The sequence below is a fragment of the Zalophus californianus genome, chromosome 15 (assembly GCF_009762305.2).
Source record: "Zalophus californianus isolate mZalCal1 chromosome 15, mZalCal1.pri.v2, whole genome shotgun sequence".
NCBI classification, from domain to species: domain Eukaryota; kingdom Metazoa; phylum Chordata; class Mammalia; order Carnivora; family Otariidae; genus Zalophus; species Zalophus californianus.
The window spans coordinates 34,878,263-34,890,504 of NC_045609.1; the positions used below are offsets into that span (position 1 = coordinate 34,878,263).

General features: G+C 33.7%; 1 protein-coding gene across 6 annotated transcripts in view; it reads left to right on the forward strand.

The window, feature by feature from the left end:
• Positions 1 to 12,242, forward strand: part of ADK (adenosine kinase) — a 490,160-nt gene that overhangs the window by 103,196 nt on the left and 374,722 nt on the right. The gene's annotated exons all lie outside the window — the stretch shown is intronic.

Below are 12,242 nucleotides of genomic sequence, written 5' to 3' on the forward strand. Positions count from 1 at the left end.
TTTTTACTGCTTTTACTAGGAAGTAGAAAACAGTTTTAGTGATAGGCTATGCTTCATCTTGAAAATACAGTTGGGTATTTTAGGCCTTCACAAATTTGATTTCATTGTCTTTAGTAGTAGATGTGAGAAAACTGAATGAGAGGCAGAGAAATTAAAGAATAAACTGGAACTCAGAAGCCTTCAAGTGGTTGTGTTCTACAGTTTGGAGCATGAATTTTCTTGTTTTTAGACTTTCCTTATGAAATATTTTAAGTATATAGTAAAATTTCACAATACCAAAACACCCATGTGTCCAGTTTCTTAACACTGCTGTATTTGTTGGAAGGTTTGAGTGTGGTGGGGGTATGCAGTAAAACATTACAGATACAATTGGGGCCCTCTACCTAGTTCTCTGCAATCCCATTCTCCTCCTTATCCCAAAGTGACTGGTATATTTAGCTGTTTTTGGTGTTTTAACTATAATACTTTTTTTAGTGCTTTAACTGTATATATATATACACACACACACACACATAAACAATATGAGAGATTGATTTGGAGGTTCTAAAACATTATGTAAATGCTTTTTACTGTGTCTGTCTTCACATTCCTTTCTTAATGCAGTATTATATTCTTGAGATTTATATATGTTAATACATACTTATTTTTAGTATAATTATTAACATAGTTTATTTTTTCCCATATAGTACTGTATGAATATGCCAGTTTATTCTGTTGAGGACGTACAAATGTTTCAGTATTAGGAACACTACTGTAATTAAAATTCTTGTATTTATCTCTATATGCATATGTGAGTGATTTTCTAGGGCTGTGTTGTTCAATACGGTAGCCACTAGCCACATGCGGGGTTTTTAATTTAATTAAAATGTAATACAATTAATTTTGTTCCTTGGTTGCACTAGCCACATTTGAAGTGCTCAATAGCCACATGTAACTAACAGCTAATGTATTGGGTATTATAGATAAAGGATATTTCTGTTACTCCAGAAAGCACTGTAGGACAGTGCTGCCTGGGATTTATATGTGCTTGTGGAATTGTTGGTCAGGTACCTCTTACATTTTACTAGATTGTAAAATTGTTCTTACCAGCAGTATCTGAACATTCCTTTTCTCAGTTGTCTTGCTAAGAATTAGTATCAGTAGACATTTTAATTTATTTCAGTTTTGGTAGGTGTGAAGTATATTTCATTGTGGTTTTAATTTGCACTTTAGGAATGTGAGGCTGGGCACATTTTCTTATGTTTATTTGCCTAAAGTTTCCTATTTTGTGATTGCCACTTAGTGTCTTTGCTAAATTTTTTTCTGTTGGAATATTTAAAATTACTGTTTGTAGAAGTTCTTTATATTTTATGCATACTAAGTCTTTGTATTTGTTGCACATATCTGTGCTTCCTGTGTGACTTATCTTTAACTTTGTGTTGTCTTTTGTACAAGTTTTATAATTTGATGTAATCATATCAATCTTTTTCTTTTATGCTTTTACACCTTAAGAAAGTCCTTCTACCCCAAAGTCAAATAGTTTCCTATATGTGCTCTATAGAGTTCGATCTTTTCATCCAATTGAATAGGATTTTTGTGTAGAGGTAGAGTTTGAGACTGAAGTTCTTTGCATGTTATCTTGCCATTTTTTTTGAACAGTCCACTGTGATATGTTGAGTTTTCTATATGTGTGTGAGTCTATTTCTGGGCTCTAGTTCTGTTTCATTGGTCTCTTTATCACTATACCATTATTTCATTTGAAGTTTCTTAAGATAAAAGGAACAGTGGTGGTTAGGTCTATGTCCTCCCCCCAAAAATGATTTAACTGATGATAAGCTGGAGGATTATAATTCATAATAGAAAATATTAGCAAATGTTATTAGTACAACTAGCAGATGTGAACAAGAACATTTTTTTCTGTAACGGTATTTGAGGAAAGCTTGGCTTAACTTAGAAAGAATTTAAAAAATGGATATTTACTTATTTAAACCAGGGCTTTTTTTTTTTTTTTCTGTGCCCAAGGACAGAGGAATCTGTTCCTGGTCCCGCAGTACCATCCTTCCCCAATGCTATTTGCAGCATCCAGTGTGGGTGTTCCTGGAGATCATGTCTCCATCTCTCTTGCTGTTCTTTTTTGCCTTTCTGTCTTTGGTTGTTTAGAAGCTGTTCAGTCAGCCCTCAGTTCTTCTTCAGGAGGAATCATTTTATAAATAGGTGTAATTTCATGTGTTCCTTGAAGGAGATGAATTCAGGGTGTTTCTGTGTTGCCATCTTGGACAAGAACTGGATGATTACTTTTTGAAAAAAAAAAAAAGGTGGTTTGGCCAAGTATGAAATGAAGAATTAAGAAAAAGCAACATGAGCATTGTGAGTAGTAATTAAGAAAATGAGTTTTAAAGTCACACTGCCTGTCCAGTGATCTGTGAGCTTTGGCATGTGAATGGGATACTCATAGAAGCCACTTTAGAAAGTGCTTCTGTTAACTAACATTAAGCACCAGTTACCTGGCAAAGATCAAGGGCATACTAAATAGTTGTTTCTTTTTCTTTCTTTTTTTTTTTAAGATTTATTTATTTATTTGACAGAGACAGACAGAGCACAGATAGGCAGAGCGGCAGGCAGAGGGAGAGGGAGAAGCAGGCTCTCTGTGGACCAGGGAGCCCAATGTGAGGCTCGGTCCCATGACCTGAGCCGTAGGCAGACGCTTAACGACTGAACCACCCAGGTGCCCCTATAAATAGTTGTTTCTAAAATAACTGGACAGTTTTTGGGAGAGGCATGAGAGGATATTTAGGACAATGTGTATGTACAAATGAATAAGAAAGACTTGGATTTGGAAAGATTTATAAATGAGAACAACAGTGGGAGACTAGCTTGTGTTCTTCACCAGCAAAAGTGAAAAACAGTGACTAAGATAGTGCAGTACCGGACACTAGGTGGTGCCATTAGCCTAGACTGCTTATTTGATATGTCAGGGGGCTGAATAGCCTCAGGGTAGAAAGATAGATAGAAAGGCATTCAGAAATTAAGGGGTTAGTCAGGAATTGCTGATATAGTAAAGGTGTGAATTGTATTATTAAGTATATTTTGAATTAATATGATAGTTTTTCATATTTTCTTCTCCAGTGATCATTTTGAAAAATTTCCTGTTTTAAAAGTTTGTCTTTCAAATTGTATTTTAAGAGTAACAATTTGTTTCCAATTTAAAAATAGATTATATATGAAAATCTATTTCTATTACAAGATAACTGAAGTTTTCATATTAAAATGATGTAGTCAGAAAGAACTTAGTGTTTTATTAAGCGTTAGGCGCTCTATTCCAGGTCAGTGTGCAACTCCATTAAGCTTTTTCAAATACTGAAACTAGTTCCTTGATTTCTGTTAATTTGTTTTAGGTTTCAGTTTGAGAATAATTAAGTACATCATTTGATTTCTGCAGATTATTTCCACCATTAAATTTTTACTGATCAGTACACTGAACAAGTGACAGAAATCTCCCAACTCAGACTGACTTAAGCAAATGGAAACTTATTGGGTCACATAATTTAAAAGATCATGGTGTGGCCAGTTTCAGGTGAAGCTTGATCCAGTGGCTCAAATAATGTTTTTGGACCCTCTTCAACTGTTCCCTCTGTTTATCTTGGTTTTGGCTCCTTTTGCAAATAGGCTCTCATCTCCTGGAGGTAGGGTAGCTGCCAACAGCTGTCAGTTTACATCCTTTGCACTTTCTTGCATTTGTTCTAGTGGCTCCAAGAAAAGTTGTGGTATTTGATCATATTGGGTCTGTTTAGCTTGGCTTGAGCTACCTACCTGCTTGTGCAGTTGGATATAGAATTAGCACTGCTGGAAATACATAGATGAAGAATGTTGGAGAGAAAATCTCTTAACAGAAGAGAAAAAAAGAACGTGGGAGAGATGGTTCCCCAAAAGCAAATTTGGAGTCTTGTTTTGGGAATAAAGAATGGTTGTAAAATGACAGTCACTTATTTAGGAAAGTTATGTTAAAACTGTTTTCATTCTTTTGATTTTATTTCACTAGACTTTGTCTTTACTTAGATCCCATTCCTGCTACTTATTAGTTATGTGACTTCTAAGAATTCATTTCATTATTGAGAAATTGGGGTTATAGATATTGTGATGATGAAATAAGATAATGCATGTGAAATACCTAGCCTCCTGCCTGGCATATATTAGATATTCTAGAAATGTTAATTTACCTCTGAGCATGATTATGAGCCAGGCACTTTTGGGTTTTATCAACACTGCTATATTTTGTATTTGTTTGTACTCTGTCAATATTTCAAATGTAGTAGTTTTTTTAATGATAATTTAAAAAATTATTAATTTAATTTATTGATTACCACTTTCAAGTGCTTAATATGAGAGTTGAAAGATACTGTCCTATTCACGACTTATTTGTATTTTTATACTTGTATTGAATGTGTAGATTTCATTCCTACAAGATTTTTGTAATTAATCTATGTTGGAAAATATAAATTATCTTTAAAGACAGCAATAAATATAGGGAAATTATGATAAATGGTTTTATTGTTTGGGCAAATAATACAAAAGCTTCATGTGTTTGAGGAATAGAAGGAAGTTGGCAGCAGGAGAGAAAGATGAATGATTAAATATTATTTAAACTTGTTTTTTAATTAAAGTGCTTCATTGCTGTGCACAATATTCAGAATGTATTTTAAATGTAACATTAATTTTTCAGTTACCATTTATCTTTGTTAGAAAATATTGCTTATATTTATCATAATTTTTTTCACCAACTATAAGGCTTTTGTAATTCATTTAAGTTAACTGGTGTGTAGTCTCAAGGAAAGAACCCCTATAATGGTTTTTAAACTATTTGAACATTAGATATTTGGTAACCCACATTTCCAATAGCCAGCAATACACATAAAACTCTTGATAGTGATGGAATAGAACTATAAATTTTCCTTATAAAATAACATAGTGGCACATCATTATTTGACTCATAGCATATTTAAATAACAAGCTGTGTTATACTGGTATCTTTTATTCATAACTGACAAATATAAATATAAGATATAAAAAGTTCTTATCAGATTTCACCATATAAAATTTTGTAAACGAAATAAAGTCACATCAGACCAAAGGATGTTGTAAACAGCTGTGTCCCTGTCATTTTATTGTTGGTTATTGTGTTTATTATTCTGTACTATGTTCGCTTTGTTTGTGTTTTAATTGCAATTCATTTGTAAGAATATTTGTGTGAGAACGATAGGAATATGAAATGCTAATAAGGAGAAGAGGTATCAATCTGATGGTAATTAAAAGTAGAGAATTTTTTTTAAAAATGGAAAATGGTGAAAAGTTGGTTTTTGCAATAACAGGAATTATTTTGAAGACAAAACCAGTGATTAAACATGTATAAAGTAGTGTGCCGGTGCCCCAGACGTATTGCTTAATAGGTTATATCTGTTGATATTTATCATATCAGAAATTTAAAAGGGGGCACCTGACTGGCTCACTTACAGTGACTCTTGATCTTGGAGTTGTGCATTTAAAACCCGTGTTGGGTGTAGAGTTTACTTAAAAAAGTTTTTTTTAATTTAAAAATTTAAATGGAGACATTTGAAATTATTTATTAATACATTTAAAGATAATTGTAATAAACCCATTATTACCATGAGTAACATAAGTAACATAGTTTTGTAAAAAAAAATCTACATTTCCCAGACTAAAAATACTGTAAAAAGAGTGGTATTGTTTTACATTTTTGCAAATCTCTTTAATGTCTAACTTAATAGAAGGCAGATGGAGTCTCATCTGCTTCTGCATTCAGTCTGTTGCAATATATTGATTGAAATATCTGATATAAATATGTATGTTCAAATATTGATATTGATTGAAATACATGAATGAAATATTGCCTTACACAGATACTTAGATTATAGCAGGTATAGCTCATAAGAGGACAGTAGAAGTTTGGAGAACAAATTTAATCTCTGAAAACACACATATTAATACCCTAGAGGTATTACCTTAAAAAATTTTCAAAACAGAACAAAACGAAATACACAAGCATCCACTCCATGCCACCAGAATGATGTTGTTATGTTATGTACCCTCTGGAAAATTTCACTGGACAGATGTACAAGAATAACATTGGAAAAAGGCAGACAATTTTAACCTGTGGATTCCCTGCAAGAATTTTAGAGACCCATGTGATTCATGGACCATGCTTTGAGAACTGCTGGTCTATACAATTGAAAGTAATCAATAAGAAATATTGGTAGAAATTCTTTTGAATTTATAGGACAGTCTGAGTATCATTGAGCATCGTGAATTATAATTACAGATGTCTACTAACTTTATATAAAGTAAAGTCCAAGCATTTGAGGGTTTAAAGTCTAAAGCAGTGTAGATGCTGGTGATCCAACTTGTCACAGCCAGAGATAGTTCTGTGGGGTTATGGCCCTTCAGATCCATGTGATAACCAAGTAAGTGGCAGAGCAGCAAATTTGGATACCATAGCTGCTAAAATTTTCTTATGACACTTGTGCACAGATCATCAAGAAGAGAGAAATTCTCTTACAACCAATATTTAGTGTAGACAAAGCTGTAATATTTTGGAGAAAGAAGCCTGGTAGAATGCATGTACCATCAAGTTAGGAGTAGAGGATCACAATGTAATCTTCTATCTGACCAGACCGTATGTAGGGACTGGTTATGTTAGATTAAGGAACAAATGAGACTTAGCCTACCTATAAATAGGGCTTCTTTCTGTATTGAGAAGTTTTCTTAGTATACCATATATTCACCCTGACATCAGGTTGTGGGTTTTTTGATACCTCCACATTGACAGTTGTTAATGTGAAGCATGGAGACAGTATCTTGTAGTAATTGTCATCTCTAATGTTGGAACTATTATGTCTAACTCTACTGATCACGTACTTTAGCCATTTAAGTTTTCATGCTTAGAAATTAAAAGTATTTGTTTTACACTTTCATTCAGATATATTTTAAGGCAATTTTGCTTATTTGTTTATTCTAATAATTGTAATTATTTAGTATGACAAAGCCATTTGGTATTGTCATATTTAGCTTCACCTTCTCTTTGTTAAGTCCAGCAAACAAATACTTGTTTCTTCTGCGTAGAAACCAACCGACACTGCAAATCCATTTATACTACATTATTTGCAGGGATGTAACATGTAGGGAAAGCTTAATTATTCAGCATATACTTATGTTATGATGTGCAAATGATTTGTTTACTGTCTTTAATGTGACTCAGTCAAAATCTATGTAGATAATTTGCATAAAGGGAAAGTATTGCTACTATCTTTTGCATTACGGAATGTTAAATATAGAATTAATTTTCCTTGTAAGGGATGTGAGATATTTTTTCATTCTTTATTTCTGTTTCTTCAGTTTCTATGAAAATATAGATTTCTCTTTTTTTAATATAAGAGGAATAGAACAAATGATGGGAAGCATTACTAGTTCCTGGCAAAATCTGAAAGTGTTTGCTTATCAGCTGTCAGTCTCAAGCATTTTCATAATTCTCTAACAGTAAACAACAATAAAAAGAGTAGGTAGGAGGAAGGGTAATTGATCCTGACCTTGAAACTTTGAGTATAACTCTTACCTCCTGTTAAGAGTACCCTTGTGCATGATGTTTCAGTGACACTGATCTTTGTCTTGTTATTTCAACAGGTACTCATTTCTACCTTGAGACCTTTGCATATGTTGTCTCCTCTTTTTGGAATGCTCTTCCTTATGGTTCTTTTGGACTTCTTTTAGTTCTCAGTTCAAATGACACTTCTCATAGCACTAGTCATATATGAAATGACTTTGTTTCCTTGTTTATTATCCAACTTCTCTAACTAGAGTGTAGAAGCTCCTTGAAGGCAGGAGCTTTGTCCTCTTGACTTCTATATCTAGCTCCTAAGAGCGATTGACACACAGTAGGAACTTAAATGTTATTACATGAAGGAAGGATGTATTTAAATGCAGTGTATGATGAAAACATTAAAAATATGCCTTATTTTCTAATTCTGATTATAATAAAAATGTGCTGTTATAAATGCTTAATTTTATAGCCCTCAAATAGTGCTATCTTATTGCTTCTTATTGTGATGGATGAATTACAAGTCATCCTGTGTTTAATTCCAGTTCAGTTTGGTGGAAGTCTACTACTTGGTTTGCTGTTAGATCATTTTGTCAGTATTCCTATCTAATTATTTCATTTACACAGTCTTAGTCAGCAATTTACAAATAAACTGAGGTCCTGTTGCTCCAAGTGGGGCTTCTACCTATATCCAGCTGCAGTCTGTCCATGATTTATAGTAGACCTCTTGTGAGGTCTTTACAGTGCGCAGACTTGGCCACAAATGCTTGGGCTTTTTGTCTTAAGAAAGCAAACTGGTATAATCAGAAGAAGTAGAAAAGAGTAGAAGTAGACAGTACAAGAGAGGAGAGGATTTTTAGGATGGATAAAATAGGTTCCTGAGTAAAAGCGAGGTAGACATGGACTTTTGCAGCCCAGGTCCTCCTTCAAGGAGGAATTGCAGCCTGGCTGTAGAGAGGAAAGTAATCAGAAAGCTTTCATCTGTCAGCTCCTTCAGGCTCTGCGTCTTTTGCCGAAAGCCTCCTTGCCTAAATAAACCCCAGTCTTCCCAGGGCAGTTCCCCTCCTGCAAGATAGAGATATAAGGGCCCAGCCATTTTGTTCTTACCTGAGACAACTCTGACAAATAATATATTTCCAGAGATCCCTGCCAGGTTGCCTGAGGTTGTGTGAGGTCTGTACTGTAGTCTGACTTCCTCCTTTGCAGTCCCTTCTCCCCTTTTCACAGGGGTTGATCCTTAATAAACATCTTATACCCCAAACTATCTCAGTGTCTGTTTTAGAGAATCCAGATTGTAATAGGGAGTTTTTTGAATCTTTTGTAAAATTCTGTGCAATTTTTTTCCCTGGGGATATGCATGATTCTGACAAGGTCTATAGCTTTCAGAATATTCTTAATGGTAGATTAAAAACTACACATCTTTCTTATCAAAGACTTAAGAAGGAAAGTCTTTTGATTTTTTTTTTTTTTTTACTTAGGATCAAACTAAATATTGTAAACCTTTGATTTTGGTCAACAGTCAAGCCAAATTCTCCAGTGACACAGCATTCTCCAGTGACACAGCAATTAACTTCCTGGCATGGGCCACTGGAGCTGGTTGTAATATGCTGCTGTGATGGTTCTTGGAAGCTTGGGAGAAATGATGGCCTATATTAAATGAAGTAGAGATGTCAGGGCTGCCTGGCAGATAGTAGAGCAAGGAATCAAAAGACTCCCAGAAGCGAGCATGCTAGAATGGATCTACTGTATTAAAACCAGAAAGACACTTCGTTTGTCAATAATGCAATAGGAAATGTAGAGTGAAGGGAGCACCAGCATCATTGAGAAGCCTCAAGAGTGGCTATTTATTGTGGATGGAAGCTGATGGTAGAAGATGCTTTTACAAAACTGGAGTCTAAGTAGCAAGGGGGATGATAGGATCTTGGAGTAGTAAAGGCTAGGGAGCAGCACTTAACTGTCAAGCAAGGATGGTGCAGTAGTTTTCTGTTGTTGCTGTACAGATTTCCAAGAGTTTAGCTGCTTAAAACAACAATTATAATCTCATAGTTCTGTCAGAAGTTGGTACAGTGTGTCTTAACTCTGCTGGTTCTCTGCTTGAGGTTTCATAGGCTGAAATCAAAACGTTGGTGGGATTACATTCCTCTCTGTGGGTTCTAAGGATGAATGCTTCCATGCTTATTAAGTTGTTGGCCAAATTCAGGTCTTTGGAGTTGTAGGACTGAGGTCCCCATTTGTTTGCTTGCTGTTATTCATTGGTCTTTTATCTCTTTAATCTCCGCTGTATCTACAGTTATGTGTGTGTGTTTTTAAATTGATCTCTGTTGTACCTTTGTTTTCTATTTGATTGATTTTTTTGCTCTTCTTTCTTTCCTTTTACATTCTTTGGGTTAAATCTGTTGTTCCTCTTCTAATATCTTTTGTAATGTTTTATGTGTACTTGATAAGAATATGTGCTCTCTAGTTGTTAGATGAGGAGTTCCATATATTTAATTAGGTAATTATATGATCGTCTCATGATCTGGCTTGTAAATTGTTATTTCTTGCATATAATTTTTGTTTATACTCTTGACTGGTCAATAATGAAAAGAGGTATGTAGAAATCTGCTGGGATGCTAGATTCGTCAATTTCTTTTTAAGATTTTAAGACTTTTGCTTAATATATTTGAGATGTTTATTAAGCACACATACTTCTAGAATTACTGTGTCTCCCTGGTATACTGAACTTTTAAGGAAATCATTATGTAATATCCCTTTCTATTTTAATTAATAGTAATTACAGTTCAACTTCTTTCTTTTCTTTAACATTTGACCAGTATATTCTTTTTTTTTTCTTTCACTTTAGAACATTAGGTGTCCTTATGCTTCTGATATACCTTTTGTAACAGCCGTTAGTTGGATTTTAAAAATCTAATCTTAAAATCTTTCTCTTTTAGCATAATTGTGATTTTTAAGAATTGTCCTCTTTCTTTTTTCCTCCTTTCTTGCCTTTTTTAAAAAAAATGAGTGCTTTAACCTGGAACCTTGCCAGTGGAGTTATTAAACTTCTGATTTTTGTGGGTTTTTTTGTTTTTTGCTTTTTGCCAACTTAATCACTAAATAGTGGTGTTTCAGCCTATGTCTAATTTGTATTTTTTTTTTAACAAGTGAAGTTGAGGATCTTATTTAAAAACCATTTGCTTTTCTCTTTCTGTGAAATGTCTATTTATATCTTCTGCACCACACTTACTTTTTAGGGGAATTGTTGGTCTTTTTAGTGATTTCTGGGAGCTTTTTATGTGCTAGGAATGTAAGTCCTTTTGTGATATGAGTTGCAAACGTTTTTACAAGGTTATAATTCGGATTTTCTTCTGCTAATTTTATTTTTATTGTATAGTGGAATTTGTTTAAGACTTATAAATCTGTTTTTTTTGCTCTTATTTATTTGATCCATCCTAATTTATTTTCATACACAGTGTGGGATATGGACCCTATTTTATTGTAAAGATTTTATTTTTCAGTAATTTTTACATCCAATGTGGGGCTCAAACTTCCAACCCCGAGATGAAAAGTTGCATAGTTTACCAACTGAGCCAGCCAGGTGCCCCCTCTCTTATTTTTTATAGTAGGTTATTTCGTTTTCCCGTACTGTTTATTGAATCCTTCATCTCTTTGTCATTATTTTGAGATACCACTTTAACTGTATCCCAATTTACATGTTTATTGTTTGTTTTGGACTTTTTCTCATGTTCCATGGATATGGCTCATTATTGTGTGCCAGTTTAATTACTGAAGTATCATGAAAGTTTTGTTTTCAATTGGGCTTTGTCCCTCGTTTCATTATTTTTTTTAGAGCTTCCTAGTTTATCCTTCCTTCCTTATTTTTCAAAATTTTATCATGTTGTTTCATCTGTACCACTCATCCCACAAAAACAACAAAAAAATGAAACCTGTTGCTCTTGATATGATTATTATGTTAAAATTAGAAATTAAATGAAGGTAAATTGACATATTAATATTGAGTCTTCCTAAGCAACAGCATGGTTTGTACATTTTTTGCTTCAAGTTTCTGTTAATGCCTTCAGGAGTGTTTTAAATTTATTGTCTCATAGGTATTATATATTTTTAAAGTTTATCTCTTATTGGTTTTGTGAATCAAGATCTTTTTAAAGTGGTTTTGGTTTATATAAATGAAAGTTCCTGACTTTTATGCATTATTTTTCTTACCCATGTACCTTACCACCTTCTCTTACTGTTTTATAAGTTTTTTGTTAAATTTTTTTGAAAAATTTTTAAGCTGTGCAATAATAACAGTTTTAAGTAGTAATAGATTTATTTCTTGATTCCCAATATTTATTCCTCTGGTTTCCTTCATTTTGTTTAATGGTGTTGGCTAGTATTCAAGTGTGATGCTAAATGGTTGTGGTGAGAGTGGAATTTTTGTCTTAGTTATCACTTGGCAAATTAGTGGTATAGTTATGCATTTCATGGTATTCCCCTCACTTTCAAAAAGCGTTATTTTGTAGGCTATTTTTAGTGAATTTTTTTTTTTTTAAGATTTTAATTATTTATTTGACAGAGAGAGAGACAACGAGAGAGGGAACACAAGCAGGGGGAGTGGGAGAGGGAGAAGCAGGCTTCCCGCGGAGCAGGGAGCCCGATGCAGGGCTCAATGCCAGGA